This window comes from Macaca fascicularis, chromosome 3, assembly GCF_037993035.2.
Source record: "Macaca fascicularis isolate 582-1 chromosome 3, T2T-MFA8v1.1".
In the NCBI taxonomy this organism is placed as follows: Eukaryota; Metazoa; Chordata; class Mammalia; order Primates; family Cercopithecidae; genus Macaca; species Macaca fascicularis.
This window is the reverse complement of record NC_088377.1, coordinates 31,690,080-31,715,381: the sequence shown is the minus strand read 5'-3', so window position 1 is coordinate 31,715,381 and position 25,302 is coordinate 31,690,080. Positions and strand designations below refer to the sequence as shown.

The 25,302-nt window shown below is 37.2% G+C and overlaps 1 long non-coding RNA gene across 1 annotated transcript in view; it reads right to left on the bottom strand.

The window, feature by feature from the left end:
- Positions 1 to 12,145: 12,145 nt before the first annotated feature.
- LOC107129041 (uncharacterized) overlaps positions 12,146 to 25,302 on the bottom strand; it is a 100,092-nt gene continuing 86,935 nt past the window's right edge. Inside the window, exon 6 of the long non-coding RNA XR_012433167.1 lies at positions 12,146 to 16,008. This is a non-coding gene — a long non-coding RNA (uncharacterized lncRNA). The remainder of the gene's footprint in view (positions 16,009 to 25,302) is intronic.

Below are 25,302 nucleotides of genomic sequence, written 5' to 3'. Positions count from 1 at the left end.
TAGGTAGTATGCGAAGTTTTCAAAAAATGTATTCTAGCAGTTCCTGGTGGTTTGCTGCCCAGTCTCTGGAGACTGAACGTAGCTCAGGCAGAGGACGTGGGCCTTGGCAGTTATCTGTAGATACTGAAGGTGTCTCACATTTGTTGGTAACATGTGTCCATTCTCACACCTCCGTTTTATGACTGTAAACTATTGAAATTGTTCCTTCAGCTCAAGTACTCCTGTGTCCAACTTGACAAAATGGCCTTGGTTCACAATTATTTGCAGTTTTATTTGTTTCTCTTAACATGATCTAATGACTTAGTGCGCAGAAATTTTTCCTGGCACAGTCGATATTTGTCAATGACTTAATTTAAAACCTAGTAGTTTACTAAGAGTAGTACAGACAGACTCTCTTCTTCTACTACTATCTCCATCTACAATCACCTAAAAATGTTTATTGATACAAAAGTGAAATGTTCCTTACAGGTATGATTTCAATTCTAATTTTCAAAGACTGAATTTTTAAAAATCCTTCCAAAATATATAAAGGCATTCCAGATTTAAGATGTATTTACTTTGTAAAATAGCAGAGAAATTATAAAGAAACAGAAATTCATAATATTCAAAGTTGTGCATATTTAGAGGCATTCAAAAGAAGGTCTGTGGCAAGATATTTTATATTTGTAATCAAAAGATAGATAAGTGTTAATACAGTATTTATGCAAGAGAAAATTCCCTGAAAGAATGAAGAAAGACATTCATAAAATGTCTCAACTCTTTATGATTAAGTTCAATACACAAAAAATTTGCCAAATTACTGTGAAAATTTTTAAATGTTTATTTTCATTTCTGTACTTATCTTATTTCTATCCAGTAACAGTTCAGAGGCAGGCATCAGGCTATGATTAACATTTTGAGTAGCACTGGCTTAGTGGTCTTCATCCAATGCATTTCTAGAGGGTCACTACTAATTCCTATGGAGACCTTTGTTTTCCAGAGCAAAAATTAAATTAAGATGCTGATGAAAGTCAATATCTCCCTCTTAAAAATAGAAATCTTGTTTGTATTCATCATGCCTTAATATTGTATTCCCTTCTTACACCAAATAGCTTCTCTGGGTGTCTAGGAGAAGAAAGCATGAGTAAGAACGGAATGAAAAAGGAGACCTAGGAGATATGCTGTATTGGTGATTTATGGTCATATGTCACATTTACATGCCATTTTTCACCTGTTTCTTCTAAACGAGCACAGCTCTTACTAATGATCAGTGTCCTGATAGTCAAAGTGTTGGCAACGTTTCCTTCGGAGCAGGACTGTTGTTTTTTCTCCTGTATCAAATGACAGACCATTGACTCTCTAAGGAATGTCAAAAAACTTTTACAGATCTTAAGACTAAACCAATAGTGTGAATAACAAGTGTAAGATTATTTTAGTGACTCCTTCCAAAATTCGAGATAATCTGCTTTTCTTCTGACAATGAAAAAAGGGTAAATTGGCTTAATACTGTGTGTCAGGGTGGAGGCCCAGCATGGCCCTGTGATATTCTAACCCGTGCGGGTGTGAGTTCTCATTGAGGACGATGTCGCTGCCTCCCAGTCCCTGCTATTGCAATGTCATGCAGCTTACTTGCTTTCTGCCCTGTGCCACAGGCCTTCTCCCCCTTGGCAGCTGACCCTTCATGTGTTTAGCTCCGATGGTTTGGAATCCTGGCTTTCTTTTCTCACCCTCTGAATCACTTACTATCTTCCTAATTAAAGCACCTCTTTCATGAACACATGATGGAATGCGTGGAGTAGTGTGGGACACCTTGTTTTAAAAGGCCCACTAATGACACATAAGCAAGATTCTCCCTCCCAGTACCAATGTCTGCCTCTGTGACTCACGACCTAGCTGTCTAGTCCTCCCTCTTTATCTCTATTTTGTTTATTTATTTGTTTGTTTTTTAGAATCCATAGCTTTTTCCATATTTATCATCACCTAGGAAAACAAAGTATGGAAAACAATTAAACCATTAAATTGTTAATATTTTTCTAAACTAGCCTTGCTGCAACTGGAATATAATGAGCTAATGAAGCCAAAATTTTTTCAATCTTATTTTTTAATCCTATGCTATAGAGGTTTTATTTTGAAATAGCAAAGCATAAAATTGAGGTTGGAAAAAGATGTACGATGGGTGATTGAGAAGATACTCTAACGGAAATATGGGTTATAGTTAATGTCATGTTTGTTCATTTTTAAAATATTGATTGAACCCGTACTATGTTCTAAGTCTTTGGGACACAACAGTGAATGAAACAAATAAACATGTTCTAGAGAATTAATGCAGAGAGTATTGTTAAATAATTCAGCATAACATTGAAATTGTGTTCAATAACATAATTTCAGACCCAACATATAAAAACAAACTGATTTTGTAAAATAACATTAAACATTATTTGGGTACTCAATTAAATTGGAGTGCATCTGCTTGAAATATAAGAGACTTATGACATCCTGGAGAATGTTAGCTAGCTTCCTATTGGGGGAAAAGTATAATTTGATAATAGTGTTCTTAATATTTTTAGGAATTTATATTCTCTTTAATTCCATCACCATGCTTCTAAGTACTGAAAATCATATTAGGAAAAAGCTGGTTTTGAGTTGTCAAAGATAGCCCCAGAGCAATGAAACTATTCACACATGCCATAATCATTCTTTTTGTCTAAATGTTTCTGTATTTGAAGGACTTACTCCTTGAGCAAGTGCTTATTAAGGAAGACTTTTTAAAAAGTAAAATACAACCACAAATTAAGACACGGTTGCTCTAATCATGCGTGTGGCTATTTTATTTTGCGTGTTAGATAAACACCTCACCACATTTCACCAACAGAAATGCAAGAACATTATGAAAGTGTGACTTCTCATCAGATATGTATCTGAAGCAGTTCAGTTTTTCTATTAGGGATTGTATTATTCTGGTCACCTGGGGAAATAAGTGGCCAGGAAACTCTGGCTTGGACTGGAAGAAGACTAATGCATTAATGCTTATTTATGAAAGCATCGTATATTCTGCTCTTCCATGAGTGATTGCGGTAAGAGTTTCACTGCAGTGCACGTAAGGTGAAAATAAAAGTTGGAATGCTTCACACGTGAATGTGCCACAACCTACCCCTGAAGAAACGTTAAGGATTTTTCTTTGATTTTTTAAAAAACTAAAACAAATTTATTTAGCGTCTCACTTATTGCTCAGTTAGGATAAAGACCTTTCAGCAGGGTAATATGTTGTTGCATGAGCAGATTTTTAACAGGAAAAAAGAGTATTCACTGAGGTTTTATGAAGTTTAATCAATACTCCGGATAGACATTCGATTAACAGTCTTCAGATCCATTAGAAAAAGATGGGCTCAGATAGTTTAATTTAGTATTTTTCATCTTCCAAAGATTATTCATGTGAATATCCTTGATGAGTTCATTGTTGTCTTCAAGAACAAGCCTGCGCTTCCTTTTAGAGCTATATAATCAAATGACCCATCAAATTAATGAATAGAATTTTAATCTAGTGCAGTTAGCATGCTAATTAACTTGTCAAGTATGTACACAAATTCTCCATGCACGTTATTGCTGAAAGTCTTTGCAAGTGTGTTATGTCTGATTGCAACTGCATGGCATTCCTTTGAAGCAATACACAAGAACCTTGGAAGGAACAATGGCTGGTTCCACTGAAGGAAGAGAACTGAGCAGCTGAGGAGCAAGGGAAAAGGAAGACAGATATTTTAAATTATGTGTCTTTTGAATTTTGGGTTGTGTTCCCTTCACATATATTACCTATTTTAAAAATTGTTTTAATTAAATATTTGCACAAGATGCAACAAAAGAAAGAGAAAGAGAAACGTAAGAGAGGGACAAGAAATGGGGAACAAAGAGGAGATGAGAGGGGAGGAAGAGAGAAGCAGGGAACACTTAACATTCTATTGTAACCCACTATTACCAAAGTACCCTAATCTGAGATCCTCTTTCCTCCCTACTCTTCTCCCCATGAAAGTCTGGATCTAGTTCAAGTCATTATCTCTCGCCTGGTTGAGTATCACAGACTTCTGTCTTCCCTGACTCTGATGTTGTCTGCTCAAACCTATCCTCCATCCTGCTGCCTCACCTTAAATCTCTTCAGTGGCTCCCCACCATCCGCAGAATAAAGATCCCTGCCTGCCCCACCTCCATCACTCTCATTTTCTCCTACCTTACATTTCAAACTCTAGCAACACTCAACTGCTTGTTGCTTTTCAGCAGTGCATGTATTTCCTGTTCATCATACTATTGCTCCTGTGGTTAACACCACTTCAAACATGCTATGGCCTTCCTTTGCATTTATAGCATTGTATTGTAATTCTCTGTTGGTGTGAATATTTTCCTCCCTGGACTGCAGTAGACTTTATTTACATTAGCAGGATCAGGGGCCACTCTTCTGTCCACACATAAGGCTGCTCAGCACATATTGGTCAACATTGGGAAAGACAGCGCCCTCAACCTAATTCTCTGAGATCTTAAGAAAGGCATTTTAGCTGCTTACTTCCCTATTTCATAAATGTAAACAGCACAATATACCAAAATAATTTATCTCTTGTGAGATTATCCACTAGTTAATGTTTCCATTCTATCTAGAACCCAAATGTGCTGGTATCCATATCATCACCTTTGACTTCTTCACATTTTTATTATGGAATTTGTCCAACATACTTAAAAGTAGAGACAATAAATAATGACTCCCATGTGTTAACATCTTGACAGTTTTATTTCATGTATTCCCCAATCACCGATGTTTAAAGCAAGTCTCAATCACCAGAACGTTTTACCTGTAAACGCTTAATTATATTTCTCTATCACAATAAGGATTTTTTAAACATAATGACAGTGACAGTGATTGATATTCTAACTATGATATAATCTATTTCAACATTTTAAATAATTATATTAGGAAGTCTAAATTCCAAAATCATTTTCAATCTGTTTCAATAATTGGGGCATCACTCTACTTTTTGGACGTTTCTCTTCAGTAACTGGAAAGGGTTGGGCGAAGATTAACAGTCTGCATTGTTGTCAATGGACAAGTACTGTGTGTTCAGGTCAGGCCTGAAGAGTATTAAAAGAACTCTGAGGAGGATGTTTCAAACCTCTTGGCTATGCCACTCAAACTAATGCTATTAGTCTGCTCCTGCCTCTCCCTCAACTCTCATATACAGTAAATTACTATCTAAAACTTTTCAGAAAATATTAGGCTCTTTACTTGAGTTGTCAAAGACAGCCCCAGAGCAATGAAACTATTCAGTTCCAAACCATCACATTTACTACGATAGTCACAACAGTAATTCTTTCCTAAATGTATACATTGTTTTCAATGGCTGAGGACACTCAGAGTCAATATGAGTTTAATTTAGTTACTTTAGAAAACGAAAGTTGAAGTCAATAAATCTCACCATGGGCAACCTGTTTCCTAGCTTGGGCTGCAGACACAACAATTTCTCTCTCAGAGTTACCCATAATTCTCCGGAGCTGTATTTGTGACTGTCCTAGGAATATTAGCTAAAGCCCAACAAAGAGGTGAAAGTTCTGTTACAGTCAAAGTGATACTTGTCCTTAGAGAGTTAAAATAATAGATTATAATAATATAAATATGAAAAATACAGTAGGCATGTATATTTATGTATGTGAAAAACTGAATATGTATGACTACAAAATTAATGCCAATAATCCAACTAAATCCATCCATCATTGAAAAAATTGTACAGTTTTCTATTGTTTCAAATCTGCTGATTTTTCTGGTTATGTATGTAGTCTTTAGAGAATGTTAAAAAAAAAAAAATGTGTTAATGCTGACAAGTAACTTTTAGGAAAAATAAAACCAGAAACAAAAAATCCTGTTGTAATATCCTAGTATTGCCTAAAGAGAATATCAACAACTACTTTGTTTTGCTTTGTTTTGTTTTATTTCTCTTTTAAATTGAATAAACCATACGAGCCTATTGCTTGGTTTGTCACCAGTAGATACTGATCAAATTGCATAGTTTGGCAATGGTTTTTAATACAGATACAAACATACATACAATTTGGCCTGAGTAAAGGAGAAGCAGTAATTACATAATTTAAACTGCTTACACTTAAGTAAGTATAGATGAAACATTAATGAACCATGCCATGGCAATACTTTTGACTGCTTAAACATCATTTTCAAATTTGCTTTTGAAAAACTAGCTTTGAAATATTTAATCTGTTGATAGCTAAGCCATCAGTTTTTGCGAGTTTGTATACAATAGGAAGGACAAAGTATGACAGAATGATCTCCAGGTTAAGGGAAATCTTACCTATCTATTACGACAACTACTGCTAAGCTTTCTCTTTGAGTAGGAATTTATAGTTTTCCAATGACATTTTAATTTGCTTCATTTGACTTCACAGTGCTTTGGACTTGGGCAAAGCCAATTGTTACCCATTATTCTCTGAAGTTCAGAAAAATTACAAAATATACATAACTTCTAGTACGCTGGAAATTTAAACACCTTCATTAGGGTGTTGGTTACATTAGTGTAAACATATGTAAATTTCTGTCAAGCTATACAATCACAATTAATGTAAGTTATACTTTAATAAAAATCTTAAAAAGAAATACACTCAAAGTAATGAACTGAGTAAACTAGAGAGGCTTTCATATATTGTGTAACAATGTTTAAGTCCTATTAAGTAGATGGTCTCTAGAAGTTTCTTCCTAAAATAATGTGACTATTTAGTTAGACAGAAAAACAAATAAACTTTCACTAAAGTGGTAGGAAATTTTACTGACCGCACCTTGGTAAACAAAATGCAAGACAATTTTCTTTTCTAGTAGTCAATGTCCAGAGTCCTCATAGAGTAAGATAATGCAAAAGGTGACTTTATTGACTATTTACTGCAATACATAATTACATAAGTACCTGCTCATTTAGCAAAAAGGACCAAACTAGTCATTCCCTTTTTTTCTGTGGGATTCGGCTATTCTAATTCTTGGCCCAATGGACCACGAAGTTGGTCATGAATCAACAAATTATTTTGTCTGCTTAAACTGCATGAGTTTACAAATTGGTTATTCAGAATTAACCTGAAAAAATTTGGAGAGTGTGTTGGGTCAGTGTATAATGAGACATCTGTAGCTTTATGGTAGTGGGGGCAGAGTGGAGTGGGTTCATGGGCCTTTCTGCAGCCTTACGAGGCAGAGGTTATAGAGCATTCATATACATTCTCTAGTGAAAATGTATAGTGCCCAAGTTATACTATTTCCTACCGCTCTATTTTGGTAAACACTGAGTGAGTCACTAGACCATAGAGAAAGATTTCAGAGAGGTTATGTGGGTAGTGGCTATAGCTGACATAGCTTATCATGTCAAAGGATATTTCAGCCACGGCTAACATATAGAAGAGTCACACAAAAACGTGCCTCGATAAATGAATGTTTGCAGATCTGGTAGGGCTTGGGCACTGGAACTAACATATTCTAAACCAGCGTAGCAATACTCTAACAGTAAGATGAAAAAAGTACAAATCTTTATCAAATTGCATTTTTTTTTGTATAGCTTCACTTAGAGAATATTAGTTGTATACTCAGGCTGTTCCAAGAGAATGAAATGAGAAGGAGCTGTCTTGGGAATTTAAGAATAACCTTAATCCAAGTGACTCCTAGACCCATAAATAGTAGAAAATGCATCTCAACATAATATGCATCTGGAATTACCTATTGACTCTTCATTGATATCTCATAAGCTGAATTATAGTGTCTAAAGTTATTAGGCTTCCTGATTTTTCTTATTAATAATTCTAGACATGAACAAACAGAGGATAGAATAAAATTATGATCTTTTTTGTACTCTACACATACTGTCAGTTTAAAGTATGTTGGTGTGGTTATAAATTTTAATGAAATAAATTAGACTTACCTTTAGCACTTTTGCTTCTTGGAACAAGAAAAATAAATTAAAGATTTTTTATTAGTTATTCCTTTATAGAACTGATGAGATATTAGAATATATAGAAATTGTTTTGTGCTAGAGACAGGAATCAGGGCGGGATGACAGTCACTTACAGAGTTACAAGCCATTGCTGTATTACAGTGTGTTAGTCTGTTCTCATGTTGCTAATTAAGACATACTTAAGACTGGATAATTTATAAAGGAAAGAGGCTTAATTGACTCACAGTTCAGGATGGCTGGAGAGGCCTCAGGAAACTTACAATCATGGCAGAAGGGGGAGCAAACACATACTTATTCACATGGCAGCAGGAAGGAGAAGTGCCAAGCAAAAGAGGAAAAAGCCCCTTATAAAACCTACGAAACCATCAGCTCTTCTGGGAACTCACTGCCACAAGAACAGCAGCGTGGGGTAACTTCAACCATGATTCAATTACCTTTCACTGGGTCCTTCCCACGACACATTGGGTATTATGGAAACTACAATTCAAGATGAGATTTGGGTGGGGACACAGCCAAACCATATCATACAGTCACCTGAATTCCTTGTTTTAAAGTAGTTGGTAAACGTTTTAGGCCACTGTGGCATCTAACTTACTCTGTGTGTGTGTGTGTGTGTGTGTGTGTGTGTGTGTGTTATGTACATTTGTGTGTATGCTATAGCTCTGTTTCATGATCCCATCAAATATTCTCTCTTGAATCCTACTGAATTTTTGTTGAAATATCTATACATTTCAAGGATGTATCAACTATAAGCAGATTATGTGGCAACTCTGAAGAGAATTAAATATGGGTTATACACAGTGTTGGCATCTGAATTAATTCTCTTGAGCATTTATTTTTCATATAATATTGTGACTATAGCTTCTTTACTTAGTTTCTTTATTTCACATATGCTTACACAAAGTTTAACAAGAATAGACAACAGTTGCTAACTTGGAACATCAGATTATTAAAAACTGGAATGTAGAGCTAGAAATATTATTTTTCTTCAAGGCAGAAAAAGCTTTCTGGCATAAACTCAAAAACTGCATTTCCTTGCCTTTTGCCTTAAAGTAGAACTGACAGCTGGAGTTCAAGACCAGCCTAACCAACATGGTGAAACCCCGTCCCTAATAAAAAATACTAAAATTAGCTGGGTATGGTGGCAGGTGCCTGTAATCCCAGCTACTCGGGAGGCTGAGGCAGGAGAATTGCTTGAACCCGGGAGGTGGAAGTTGCAGTGGGCTGAGATCGTGCCATTGCACTCCAGCCTGGGTGACAGAGTAAGACTCTGTCTCAAAAAAAAAAAAAAAGAAAAAGAACTGACAGCCATGAGTTAAGGAAATAATTATGGGAAAAGATGCAGGGGAAAACAAACCAAGAGAGAAGAGACATGTAATACCTATGAATTACCACTTTATATGGTCAGCATTTTTATTTGTGGATATAGTCTGACTATGCATTCTCTGTACATAAATAAGTATGGTCATAGTACATGCAAAATGTTTATAAATTACTTGTCAGGTGAAAGTACTTATTTATATTTGATGTTTATTGCTCCTATCACCACACAATCGAGGCACTTTAAAAAGGATATTAAAAACACAAGTTAGGTCTCACCATATGTATAATAAATTTCACTTCATCAAAATAATTAATCCTATATCTGAAGTATAATTTTGGTAGATTGAGTTTCTTTTCTAAGTGATGAATAAAGGGAGCCAGCAAAATATTGTTTACAAGCTTCCATGTTAAGATCGTGAGTTCAAAAATTTAATTTCTCTCCCGTAAAATTTCACAAAACGAACAAAAAAGAACACCAGAGCAATAAAACCAATCAGCAAATGTTCAACAGCAACCACCAAACCCGAACAAGAGAATAACATACTGTAATTTAATAAGCCAGTCCAAAGAAAGCAACAAATGTTTCCAGAAGAAAAGGAAGACACTCCCAACCATGCCCTCATCCTGGAAAAGAGCCAGTCAATCCTCCCTGATGCCATATAAATGTTGGCATGTTTTTATTTTGATTGAATATGAGTGGAAAGTGCTTCAGGGGCGAAGTGGGTGAACTTAGGGAAAATAAACTACAAGACATCTCTGATAGGAATAGAGGCTCCAGGGTTACACGGACAAAGAATCCTTCCCCAGAGTGTCTGCCACAAGGTGGAGTGAACCCTGGAATAGGGCAGAGGAGACAGAAGAGCTCAGAGTTCTAATAAAGATTTCATGCCACTTCATCTCAGCTCTCCTGTGTGCATGGCTTCCTCCCCACCTCCCAAGTAGCTGATATTTCCTTAAGCTACAGAAAATTGTCCACAGCATAAAATATTCAGCTTTCAGACTCTAGTTTGGAGGTGCAAAATATGGGTTTCAGAAAATGCAAGTACGCATCACCACACTGTCACTGGATCTTTGGGGTGTCACATTTCCAGTCAGTAACCTCTGTGGCCAGTGGCACCTTTGCCTGAGTTTTGCTCAGGCCCTCTGGGCTTCTTCTACCCACTTGGCCTGGCAGGCTACACTTGGATCCTCTGCCTGCCAAGGGTGAGTCAGGCATGGAGTGGTGAGGGGTGGGTGAGAGAGTGTGGGGTCTGGTCACTGTGCATAGCCAGACATTCTGGCTGTGGCAGGGCAGGCAGCTCCAGGTACTGGCACGAGTGGCTGCTCACTGCAAGGCTATGGCTGGACCAGGTGTACGGCAAACAGCTTCCACGGCTGGCACCAGGAAACACAGTGGTGCCTGGAAGCTTGGAGACGCCAGGAACTACAGAGCCCCAAAGAGGGTGTCACTGCCCTGGCTTGGGGAGCTTCTAAGTCTGGGCTCCCCTAGGAGCCACAGTTCTCTCCTTCTCGCTTCTCTCCTTCTTGTCACCTGCAACAAGGCGAGCAAGGGTCATGTTTCAGCACCGTTTGTTACAGCTCTTTCAGCCCCACCATTTGGCAGGTTTCGACTTCTTGTCCCACATCCAGGAAAAATGATGTATGTGGACAAGTGAGCAAGGCAGAGAGGCACTTTATTGAGCAACAGAACAGTTCAGAAGAGACCTGTAGTTGGTAGCTTCTCTCCTCAGGCAGGTCGTCCTGATGAATCTGCAGCTCTCAGCAGACAGGAGACCCTGGAGTGGGTACCTCCTTTATGTAGGCAGGCCATCCTGTCTTCTACTGAGCTCTCAGTAGAGAGGAGACCTACAGTGGATAGCTTCTCTCCACAGGCATGTTTGTCCTGTCATCTGCCTGAGTCTGGCTGAGTCTGGGATTTTTATGGGCTTCAGAGGAGAGGAAGTGCATGCTGATTGGTCCATGGGTGATTATAGGCAAGCCCTGAAAAAGCCCCATTAGTTCTCACTCTGGTCCATGAAACTGACAGCCCGACCCACAGGCCACTCAGGTCATCCCTGGCCTGAAGCTGGTGTTTCACTGGGGACCTGCCCCTTTCCAGCCAGGAGCCTGTCTGCCTCCTGCTGCCATTAAGCTGCCATCCACAGTGCCCATGGCATCCAGGCTGCTTGTGCTGAGGGTCCCCTGCAGGCCTGTGCCAAGCCACCCTTATCCCCACCTCGACCTCCCTTCCATGCTTGTCAGTGCCCAAAGTCCAGAGGGGGCTGAAGGGGCAGGGGGCTGGCATGTCAGCGCCACCCTGAATGCCTGCAGTATAGCCATTTAAATGGTACTGATTCTTCCTATCCATGAGCACAGGACATTTTTCTATTTGTTTGTGTCTTCTCTGGAGTAGTTTTTAAACAACAGAAATTTATTGCTCACAGTTTCAGAAACTAAAAATTCTAAGACAAAGGCACTGGGAGATTCAGAGTCTGGTGATGGCCCTGCTTTCTAGTTCATTGAGGGCACCTTCTACATGAGTCCTCATGTGGCAGAAGTGGCAAACAAACTCCCTTGGGCGTCTTCTTTTAAGGGACCTCATCTCATTTATGAGGGCTCTGAATTCATGATATGATTGCCTCCCGAAGATCCAATATCTGAATGTCATCATATTGGGAGTTAGGATTTCAATATATAAATTTGTGGATATTCAGACCATAACAGACCTTCCAACCTGCATAGTTATAGCTTAATTAATGTTCACAGTCATCAAAAAATATAAGACTACAGACACAACCACAGTCTTATAAGAATGCTTGCTGGAAACCTTAATTTCCTATCTCCCGTCAGCTTTATGAATAACTGAATAATTGAAAAATAAAAACCAAAAATCTTATTTATTATATATTTTATTGAAAACTGTTTAGCAACAGATAAATTACAATAGAACCTGGAAATAAAAATGAGAGAAGAATGCAGACTTAAAAACTTATAGAGAAAGTCAAAAAGGAGCAAGTTTTTGAAATCAGATTTTGTGACATGGAAAAAAAAGTCCTTATTTGCCAACAGGATTATTTTGAATAATAAATCTGCCAGTGCCAATCAGAAACACCATTTCTACAATATTTGCTTACCCCTAGTTGCCTATTTTATACATATCAACTCCTTGAGTTAGAGGTATTCATGTCTCTACATGGCAAACGAGTGCATTCTATAGATTAATATGTTTTCTGTTTATGGGCGCAATTCATTCTCAACTTCTGTAATGTCTCAGGTATAATCCATAATATTGAGCAGCTGGTGACAAGTAACATACAAAAATTATATCCTATAATTTCCATATGTTCTGAACGCGGTCTTATCAATAGCTGATAGAACATTTAGCAGCTAGTCAGCTATGGGACTTTCCAACCTAGAAGGCCTCCTCCCCCCTACCATTCAGTATTGTATATCTCAGGGCCTTTTAATCATTTCCCTACATCTTGGTACCTGAAGAACACAGTGAACATATATTCATTGAAAATGTGAAACTACTTGAACTTGATGGTGATCTAGAGTTTCCTTCTCTCTTCTTACTGATATGGGAGTGCTGGGAAAGGAAGAGTGTGGTCCCTTTAAAAGATAGTGATGGGGGAAGGGAAGTGCTGGGTAGAGGAAGGCATGGTCCCTGGCTAGGGCTTTATCCCCGTGGACCTAGGTAAGAACAGGTACTCCTGACTTCATGCCCAAATGTTGCATTTCCCAAGACCACCCTGGTCCACCACCTCCCGTCCGAGGACTATAAAAACCCGAGACCCTAGCAAAGCAGAGACAGAAGTGTCTGGACATTGAGAGGACACATCAGTGGAAGAACACACAAGCGGCTGGTTGTGGAGAGCACGCTGGTGGAAGAGCAGCAGAGAGCTACCTTCACTCAATAAAACTTTGCACTCATTCTCCAAGACCACGTGTGATTGATTCTTCTGGTACCCCAAGGCAAGAACCCCGAGATACAGAAGGACCTCTGTCCTTGCGACAAAGTAGAGGGTCCAACTGAGCTGGTTAACACAAGCTGCCTAGAGAGGGCAAACTAAGAGAGCACCCTGTAACACACTCCCACCGGGGCTTCAGGAGCTGTCAATATCCACCCCTGGACACTGCCGTGCGGTCGGAGCCCCACAGCCTGCCCGTCTGTATGCTCCCCTGGAAGTCTGAGCAGCGGGGCACTGAAGAAGCAAGCCACACCCCCATCGCACACGCTGCAAGGGGGACAAGGGAACTTTCCCATTTCACTACCTACTAAACTCATTAAGAACTCACCAAAATGGCCATTATGTCATTGTTACAAGTCTGGTCAAACTCTTTTTATTCTCTAATTGGGCAGCAAGATTTTACTCTTCGATCCACTGCAGCTTCCCATTGATGAATTCCGTTCTTTGAACTGAAGAAACTGTAAGCACAGGAGTACCTGTTTTCAATTTCTACCTTGCATGAACATTTGAAGAAGTTTGACTAAAGATAATAATGTTACACTTTTTTTTTTTTTTGGCTTTACAAATTGGAATTAATCAATGATGTCTTTACTTGATTAAATCTTAAAGCCAATTAATGGCAAACAGTTACTGTGAAATTAGTCAGATAGTATAATTTGAAAGAAACTTGCACATGTGATCACACAATTTAATATTTATGAATAATTTTCTCATGACTAAAGAGATACCTGTTAATGGGCTTCTAAAAATGAGATTCAGTAATTATCACTTAAACAACTCATTATCTGTTTCAGAATTTTACCAGTCAAGCTTTTTTCATTTCTAATGCAGAATTAGAGGAGGTTGGAGAGAAACCGTAGCCACTATTCTTTCCATCATAGTTGTCCACTACCTTATGTCAGTTTCCCAAAGGTATGATGGGGTAATCATGGAGGTCGCCTTTGCTTCTGGAAAAAGAAGCTTCATTTAAATTACCTTAGCTAGTATCAATTTTTTTTCAATTCTATTTTAGTCCTTTTCCCCCTGCTGCCACCTCATTGTTTTACAAGTAATGATAAATGTGATAATGAGTAATGACATCTATTCATGGAAAATGTGAAAGGTCTGAAGTTACAGTATTTTTCATTAGGAAAATGTGTCTCTAGCGGAGTCAGGCACCTTGACTTAATCAGCCTAGCTTCAATTCTGTAGAAGAAATGAATTTTCCTTAAATTTCAGAGTCCCCTTCTTCCTCCTCTCCCTAACTTCACTCCTAATAGCTACATAAGCTTGTTCATGGTAGTTTAAGTGTAAAGAAATGTTTCAACTTTTATTTTTATCTATTAAAATGCAAATGATGTAGGGTTTTCTGATTGTTTAATCCCTGGGAGCTTTTGGATATGAAACATTGAGTACATATTTTCAAAGTGAATTCTTAGTATCCTTCATCTGCTCCCTTCCAATATGCAGAATACAATCAATGATTAGTGTTAAACCAGGAAAGCAAGATGTATGTAGAGATTTAAAAGACCTTGCTTTCTTGGTCTCCATTTGGGACTAGCCATATGGTGCACAGAGGCTCTTAAAAACGTGAGGTTGCCCGTGTTATTTCTATAGCTCTTCCATATCAGGATTTCAAAGCAATTTATCTCTAAATTGTCATTGATAGTATGTTATTTGACCTCCAACTAAAATAATACTACCTATGTAATTAATGTAAGAAAAATGATCCACCATAAAAGTCTGTCAGTTTTATACAAATACAGCCTTTTGTCAGAGGGTTACTTGAGAAAAAATGGAGAGTTGTTAAACATTTGAATACCACGCATTTATGCTTACAAATATATCTATTATAATATAATATATAATATAGTAACAATATCATACCAAATACATAGGCAAATTTATAATATGAATATTACCAGTTAAACATTCGAATACCACACATTTATGCTTACAAATACATCTATATAGTAACAATAAAATACCAAATATATAGGCAAATTTGTAATATAAATATTACCAAGATAAAGTTTAAATGCAACAAAAAGGAATGAAATTAATTTTGTTATAGTAGAGAAGTAGGTAAGAATTTTTTTAAAAAAGAAATACAGTATGTACATATATATACATATATGTACACACACATAGTTTTCTTGGCTTCTTAACTTATCACTGAGTAGTATCAACATGCCTTTTTAAGGTAACATCATAATCCAAATATCTCTTTCTGCAAATTCAAGGCAAAACAATATGATATCCATCTTCATTATCTTTCCTTTCTCCTTTCTCATCACCAAAGCTACAGTGTGTTATCCAGATTTGTCCTTTCTTGGCTCATTTCAAGTTTCATCAAACATCACCTATTTTGTGTCTCATGTCCACAAGTCCCCAGTCAATACAGTATCTACCCCCTACTTTAATATGTATGTGGATACACATATTACTCCATGCAATGTCTGGGGAAAAGAGGTTTAAAACCACAACTCTTACCATGACAATTCACTGTCGTGGTAAGAATGCCAGGCAGGCTAGTGTATAAGGTCCTAATAACTAGTACCTTTCTGAGCCCTTGTCTTACTTCTCAAATTAACTAATGTAATGAGCTTTCTACTCTTCCAAAAAGTAAGATCTACTTTGAAGTGTGGATGTTCAAGAACCATGTTCCCAACAGACATCGAAAGCCAAAGCAATAAGCATGTTGTCAATTTTGACTCTTTCAGTGAAGACTCTATCAAACATGGATTCTTGAATTTATCAAAATATCTCATTTTCCGTGATCTTGTTTTCACTTCAACTGCTCGCTGCAAAAAAACAAACAAAAAAAGTCTTAGCTAAATTACTTTTAACCATAATAGTTGCTTTTTGATCCTTACGCATAATACTTGGGTATAAATACCATCGACAAACTTCTCTTTTCCAATCTCTGGCCCAGGATACAGAAAGCCTTTATCATTTCAGACTCATGTGAGCATTTTGCAATCACTTTATGTCCCAGGCAATAAATATTAATTCCAGTAAGTGCTTACTTAAATAAGTTTGTGGCCACTTGCAGAACCCATTATGTAACACCCCCTACAACTCTCTGCCTGCCAAAATATCACACTTCAAACAAGGCTTTTGGTTCAATCAGTGTATCAGCCCAATACATTGCTGCTCCTAGCTTCAACATCCTTCCTTTCTTTCCAGAGGAAGAAGGTGGTAAAGTCGTTTCCTTCCATTGCTGTGAATCAAAAGACATTTGACAATTTGACAAGGGCAACAGAATGCTGCCTGCCTGCAGTCTAGCCAAAACCAAGGAGGAATTTTGCAAGAGTGTTGCAAAATAAAATTCTTCATTCGGAAAGACTTTTATTCAGATAAACAAATTGGTTAACGAACGCAGCTTTAATTGCTCCTAGAGTTTGAAAGGGATTGTTTTTATAATATGCTATTACTTTTACCCAATTCATATTATAAACCATTCAAAGACTTTACACAAAAACTAAATGGAGTATACCTGTAAGAGTAACAACTAGCCTTGAATATAAACTTGAAATTAAGTAAAATTATGTTATATGCTACAAATTAATCAAAAATTAAATATTTATGTAAAATTATATCATTATTTAACTTATCCACTTCTTGATTAATTCATCAATTCACATGTTTTAGAACCACAATTTAACTCTATGCTTATGTCACTTCATTATAACAAGTAGGCTACCTAGAAAAAATAATTAGAAAAATTTTCTATTCTTCATACACAAACAAGAGCTTGCATGATACAGTGAATACTCTAGATAAAGTTTTGCCTTTCCCATTAGTAGATGTAAAGATGCAGGGATGAAGAAGAAACTGAAAGTTCCTAAAAATTAGTCCTTATATGCCTGGAAATGTAACCTAACATTCTATCAAAAGAGATCTGTAGTGAATTCATAATAGAGACACTGAAAGCCAAGCACTTAAAACAAATTTAATTTGCCAAAATTTCAAAGTGGAAAAATTTCAGAACCCTTCTGACACTTACCAGTGCCACAGCAATCATGCATTTACTGGCATCATGCATTTGTAGTCTGAAGAAATACAGTAATACTACATGGATTTCTGATGTATTAAAATGTCGTCTTTCCTAGGGCTCTAAGGCAAATGCAGTCTAGGTTGGTTGCCTGAGCTTGAAGCCTTATTACTCAAGTTTGTATTTAGTTAGTACTATATTATTTTGAACTAGAAGTGAGGTTGGTTTTGTAATTGTTAACGATTTGCTTTCTTGTGTACATTCGATCTCCCTAAAAAAGATACAAGTGTACTGAGGACTGGGATGGTATCTTCCATTTCTTTTGCACTGCCCAATTGCATTAGAACCAGACAGTGCTCCCGGTGCCACCATCACAGCTATTCATCAGGACTGAATGAGGAATTCAACCCATTAACTGGTTCCGTGACCCTGGACAACTCATTTCACCTTTTGAGACCGCTGCTGCTTCCCATATCAAACGAGGTGACTACATTCTTTCTAAGATACTTTCCAGTTATAAAATTCTATGATGCTTAACTAAGGAAGCAAGTAAAGGAAGGAAGTTGTAGGAATGTGTGGGGAGCCGTGATACCCAAATTCAGATAGACTGCCAAAATCCTTGGCAAAACTATTGATGTGCTGGAAAACCAGAGGGGAGCATTATGAAAAAGCAGGCAAAGACCAGAGAGAAATCTGCTCCTTAGAGCTAGAGCAATGTGGATCCAAATTTGTGAGCTACATGCTTTTCTTTCTTTCTTAAACTGAATTTTCCAATTATGTGCAGCCTAAAGTGTCCAAGTTTAAAGACAAACCTAACAGAACAGCTGAAAATTAGGAAAATTCATAGAAACATGAAAACAACAGAGAGAATGATGCTAATCATTGCCTAGCTCCTCATCTCTGCCCAAATTTAGCAAGCATGGAGGAAATCGAAAGGGGGAGAAGCTTTAAAAGCAACAGTAGGAAGACACTAGAGTGAGCTAGAATGATAAACAGCTGTCTACCATGGGAAATGAGTATGGGGCAAAGTTTCTAGATTGATTCTAGGCAATATAACACAATCATAGAATGAAAATCCAATCTTCTGAACAATATGATGATTCTAGAATTGCTACAGTGTGTTACCTATAATATCCAGATTTTAATCCAAAATTAAACTATGTACAAAAAAAAAGAAAAAATCAGGAAAGTATGAATCTGTCCCCAGGGTAATAAAAAATATTCCGTTGTGAGTTTTCTAACATTTACCTGAAATAATTCAACTTCAACTCTAAGTAATTGGGATATATGTCAGATACATATCATAATGTCTAGAACAGCTTCTTTAAAAAATACAAAGAGGCTGGGCATGGTGGATTATGCCTGTAATCCCAGCACTTTGGGAGTCCAAGGCAGGCAGATCACTTGAGGCTAAGGGTTTGAGACCAGCCTGGCCAACATGGGAAAACCCTATCTCTACTAAAAATACAAAAAAAGTAGCTAGTAGATGTGGCTCAGGCCTGTAATCCAAGCTGCTCGGGATACTGAGGCAAGAGAAACACTTGAGCCTGGGAGGTGGAGGTTGCAGTGAGCCAAGATTATGCCACCGAGCCCAAGTCTGGGTGACAGAGCAAGATTCTGTTTGAAAAAATCATAATAAATAAATAAAATAAAATAAAGCTATATTGAGGGGGGCTAAGAGAGAAAGTAGAATATTAAAATTGCCTAATTAGCATAAAAAACAGAAAAAGAAGAAAACAAAGGTAAACTAATAAAAAAGTGAATAAGACAAATAAACCAAAATAAAACAAATGTTGAATAGCAGACCTGAATAGAATTCTATCTTTAATTATATTAAATATAAATGTACTAAACATGCCAATCAGAAGGCAGAAATCATTAGTCTGGGTTTTCAAGAAGGTGAGACAAACTATATACATGCAGGACAAACTATATGTTGTAAATAAGATACATTTTAAGTAAAAAATACAAAAGTATGTGCTCAAATCTTTGTCCCCTGAAATGGTTTAACTCTAGGTCCCCACCCAAATCTCATCTTGAATTGTAATCCCCATGTGTCGAAGGTGAGATGTGTAATCTCCACGTGTGGAGGGAGGAAGGTGATTGGATCATGGGCGCAGTCTCCCCCATGCTGTTCTTGTGATAGTGAGTGAATTCTCATGAGATCTGATGGTTTTATAAGTGTTTGACAGTTCCTCCTTCACACACTCTTCTCCCTCTTGCCAACTTGTGAAGAAGGTACCTGTTTCCCCTTCCACCATGGTTGTAAGTTTCCTGAGGCCTCCCCAGCCATGCGGAACTGTGAGTCAATTAAAACTCTTTCATTTGTTTACAAATTACCCAGTCTCATGTACTATCTTTATAGCAGTATGAGAATAAACTAATACAACTCCCTATGTTATAATGTTATTTGTCTTCTTATTGAGAAGTCTTTATGTATTCTAGATACAAATACTTTATCAGATATATGTTTTCCAATTGCTTTTTATATTTCTACTTTTCCTCATAGTATCTTTTGAAAAGCAAAAGGTTTAATTTTGTTAGAATCCATTTTATCAATTTTTGTTTTTATAGTTTGAGCACATATGTCAGTAAAGATACACTAATGTCAATAAACAAAGCATCAGCGAAATGCAAATTAAAACTACAGTTAGTTACTAATATATATCTACTTGAATTACTAAAATTAACAAGTCTGACAATACTAAATGTTGGAGAGGATTTGAAGCAACTCCAATGCTCATATACTGCTGGTGAAAATGTAAAATTTCATAGTCACTTTGGAAAGCAGTTTAATTCTTTATAATAAAGCTAATTGAAAACTTACTGTAGGATATGGTCTGGCTCTGTGTCCCCACCCAAATCTCATCTCTAATTGTAATCCCTACATGTTGAGGGAAGAACCTAGTGGGAGGTGACTGGATTATGGGGGCAGTTTCCCTGTGCTGTCCCCATGATAGTGGGGGAGTTCTCATGACATCTTGTTGTTTGATAAGTGTCTGGCAGTTTTCCCTGAATGCTTTCGGTCTCCTGCTGCCATATAAAATGTGCCTTGCTTCCCCCTTTGCCTTTCACCATGATTCTAAATTTCCTGAGGCTTCCCCAGTCATGCAAAACTGATAGTCAATTAAACCTCTTTTCTTCATAAATTACAGTCCCATGTAGTATCTTTATAGCAGTGGGAAAACAGACTAATACACCATATAATAGCATTTCTACTACTAGAAATTTAGCCTCTCTAAAAAACCCACTCATATCCACACAAACACTTGCAAACAAATATTTGCAGCAAACTGTATTCATAATAACCAAATGTATAAATAATCCAAATGCCCATTAACTGGTGAGTAAGTTTTAAAATTGTGGTATGTAGAAAGAAATAATATTTAGCAATTTTAAAAACTGCTTATGTATAAACAACACAGATAATCTCAAAAATATTGTGCTAAGTGAAAAAAGTCAGACCCAAAGGCTATATGCTGTATAGTTCCATTTATGTGGAATTATGGAGACAACAAAGTATAATAACATAAGGGTAGGGTGGGTTAACGAATTGACTTCAATGGGGCATTAAGAGAATTTTTTGGGGAAGATTGAAATGTTCTATATCATACTTGTTGCATTAATTGTACTACTGTATATATTTTTCAAAACTCAAAGTGCATACTTCAAACTTTTTAATTTTGTTGTAAGTAAACAACACCTCAATGCAAAAAAAAAAAAAAAAAATTAAATGTTTAAATTGACGAGCTTGATAAACAATGAGTGAAGAAGAAATAGAAAACCTGAATAGAGCTTCAATCATGAAGAGTTTGATTTCATAAAGTTGCATTCCTTCAACAACACTGAGAAAGAAATTCTAAAACTTAAAAATGGAAACAGAATCCAGACAGCTTTACAAGGGAGTTCATTTGATTTTACAGCAAGATCAGCAAGGGAAAAAAAATGCATCAAAGTCTAGAAAGTCCAGGCAAAAGCTCCCTTCCAGGTAGGTCTTAGAATAGATGGCATAGAACTCATTCTTTGTTCTAGCAACAAAATGCTGCAATATGTGTGCTGTGATTTTGCCCGGGATAGCCCGCTTGAGATTGAGAGTTCAAGGTTTTTACTGGCGGACTGGTCACATCAGAACTTTCTCCCGGTGTAGCCAGGAATGATTATCAAAGTTCTAGGCTCCTGGGAGGAAAGCAGGTATTTACCATCAATCACACTGTTTGCACAGTCTAGGCAAGGAGGGCTCAGTGACCGAGGCATACAAGACAGCCGGATTCTTTAGTAACAAAGGGAAAATTCCAAAGTCAAGTTTTCACACACCAGCCAAGGATTAGCAAGCCCTTGGAAGAGCAACATCAGACCTGCTACATTAATTCTTTCTTACACCATAGCGGAGGCACTTCCTTTCTTTAGCTGCAGTTAAATCTAGTTGGATTTTTTTTCCTAAAACTTGCAGAAATGGCCTAAGTCCTCCTCAGAGAAACTGATCACCAGCCAACCAGCTTCATCTCCTGAAAGGTTGGTTTCACCTCCACAAGTTTCTTCAAAAAAACTTTTTATTTTAGTAATTCTAATCCTTCTCTTTCTTCACTAAGGCTAGGAGGGCGTCACTGCTGCCTGCGATTGCTATTTCCACAACCTAATGGTTTTTTAAATATTTTTTCCTCTTCTGAGTGACATTAACAACCACTTTTTAAATATTTGTATGGAATCACATGTGCTGAAATAACTTCTGTGGTTGTTTCGGATGCTGACTAATAAAAGAGCAGAGGCATCTTCCTTTGGCAAAAGTTACTAACAAATGGGAACCAATAACATATGTTCATTCATTATTCTCTGTTTTTGGTACTAGATTTGTGGTTTGAGGCAGCTGTGACAGTGCCAGCAAATTTATATATCTGACCTCTGATGACACCTGAGGTAGGTGATCATGAAATGAAATTTCAGCATCACCCCTCATCCCCAAAATGCTCTCCTCCAGCCCTTCCAATGACCTTTCAAGTGCCTGTTACATGCTTCCCTCCTTATAATATCTAGAATGATTTTTGTTTCCTGAACTAAATTCTAATAGATATATAGGCGATTTATCAAAAGAGTGCAGTAAACAACATGCTCAGTAGTGAAACTTTAAAATTATTCCTCATCAAATCAGGTGTGAGGAAAGCATGCTCCCTCCCACCATTTCTACACAACATTGCATTGGAAGCAATGGAGCTGAAGAAGTAAATGGAAAATGACTGGCAGGGAAGGGAACAAAATTGTAATTATTTGCGACTGATAAGATAATCTACATAAAACCCCCAAACATAGCTTTATGGAAAATTAGTATGTATCACAAAGGTTACTACAGACATAAATAAATTTGATGCTATGCTGTGTCTACTTTTGTAAGATAGGAAGAATGTATCTGAAATGTTTTAGTAACCTTTTTTCAAAAGCAGATGAAATTGCATCCAAAATCATCAATGACTGAAGAAGTCTAATAGGGTTTACTTCTAGAAGGTTCCAGGTGAATGGATACAGCCTTGAACTAATTGCACAAAAGAAATTGTGCCTATAAGCAGGTCAATTAGCTTGTTTCACTAGAACACAGTTAAAAAGTAGTTCTCCAATCACTTTGATTTTCAGAAGAGCTATGAGCTTGATTCTTAATGCTTATTTAACAATAGTTGAGCTTTAATAGTTAATTTGAAATTTTAAAACCATAAAACTTTATAGAAAATGAATACCAAAAGTAAAGAATCTGTTATGACCACAGTCACTGCAGATAGGAATTTTATCTCTCTGCTGTAAATCGCGAAATCCTGCCCTCAACCATAATTTACGAACATGGCCATTTCAAAGATGTACCTCCATGACATTTCCCTGGATTTCTCCACGTAGGAATGTCAACGGTTATTCTCTGTAGGTAATTGCAGCTTCCAGAATAACCCCAGGTCACTGAAACACCTTGGCTCTACAAACAACCCATTATTAGACAGATTACATCAAAAAAATCCATCCTGCTACTGCTGTGGAGATGTGACTTCATGACATTGAAGAAAAAAAAAACATGCAAAGAGGTTTCTGGAGTCTCTGTGGTGAAGGTAGTGCTCCATGGACACATTTTATTGAATCACACTTAATGAATGAGTCTCACTCCTTGGTTTTCTTCATTCTCCCTGTCTCATAGAATTCTTCTAGGGAGATATATATATATACACACACATACAGAGAGAGAGAGAGAGAAAGAGAGAGAGAGATGGAGAGAGAGATAGTGGCTGTGAATTAACATTGCTTCTCTAAAAACACAAAACTTGGTTTCTACTATCATATACTTAATACAAAACTCCCACAGTTCTTCTATGACCATTGTCTCCATCGGGGTCTGGTAAGAGGATGGAAAACATACGAGATTTTGAACAGGGAGAATGTAATGTAAATAATTGTCAACCAGGTATGAAACTGTGAACCAGGAACTGAAAAGATAAAAAGAGGACGCTAATGTATCATGGAGGCAGCAAATGTAGGAAGCAGATACCGTTCTTATGGTTAAAAAATCTAAGGGACATGGTTGGATTTATTACAATTTAGAAACCTGGAGGAGGGGTCTTGCATAACTGAAACCCAGGGCTTTGAGGAGGGCTACTGGTTCAGTTGCCCAACAGACACTGGTGTCTCTGAGCTTGGAAGAGCAGTCCCAAGGGGCTGAGACCCGGACTTTAGAAAACAGGATACTGTTAGCAGATGCTGGTGATTGTTAGCTGTGACACAGTGCGACTTGTTTCACAAGTGTTTAAAAAACTGTCAACTGAATTCAGCTACCGCATACGGAATAACTACTGCTGCCAGGGTGAAGAAGCACTGCCAAGACGATGCTTACAAGAACTGCAAATGGACAGGAAGTCGACACGGAGTAAAGAAGAAAGACCTGGTTCCTTCTTTCTCCTCCAGTCCTAGTCTCCCTCTTGTGCCCCCTTTTGGCAGAGCATAACGGGGAAATCAGGGAGCAAAGCAAGAAATAGTGTTTGCAGAGTTCCGGCTTCAGCATCATGAAGCAATTTTAGAAATGTGGTTTGAGCCGAGAGACAATAGCTGAGTAAGTGGCACAGCCACACACAGAAAAGTCTTCTGAAATAACTGAAAATTGGTTCATGATTAGTTACACTATGGCATAGCTAAACTGCTTATGTAGTTTTGTAACTTGCTAAGAAGCTGTATAATTCAGCATAGTCTCATCGTTTTAACAAAGAGAAAGAGATAAGAATTCAGTTTCCACTCCCCGTTCATTATGGAACACAAGGAGATACACTGTGCATCCAAAAGTCCACTTTGATTCTTGTTTGAGAAATACTGAACCAGCTTGTGGCTTCCAAAAATAAAATTAGTAAAATAAATGGACAAACATGTAAAAGACACAAAATTAGAACATTCATACCCTCCAAATCAGACCAAATAAACCTTATCGCAAATGATATTTCTAAACAATATACCCACTCCCAATGTCCCTCTACCTCCTGACACATACTTAATAGCAACTAGAATTTCTAACTTCCACTACACCAAAAAATTTATTACCATAATTTATAATAATAAATAATTAAGTACATCTGCCTATTGACTTTCTTATCACGTGTTCATCACTTTAAAAAACGAATCAACTTTCAATTATCTATTTCTTTTTGCTACATAAGTAACTAGAATGTAATCCATTTTTTTAATTTTTATTTTAGGCTCAGGGTTACACGTGTACAGTTTGTTACACAGGTAAACTCATGTCACAAAGATTTGTTGTACAGATTATTTCATCACCCAGGTACTACGCCTCGTATCCAGTGGTTATTTTTTCTGATCCTGTTCACCCTCCCTGCTCAGTTAAATGCTAATATCTGTTGTTTTTCTCTTCACCGAAAGGTTTTTAAAACTTGGTTTTGGCCAGTCTGTGAAACCATGTGCTGCCAATCTTGTTGAAAATTTAATTCACATTTCTATGCAGGACAGAAGTTTGGTTATGTGCACCATTTATGCTCTAAAATATGCTCTATCCTTCCTATAGAAAATGCATTCCTAAAAAGTATCCCTAGGGAGATAGTTATATACATATAAAATAGATTTAGCCTGAGATTAT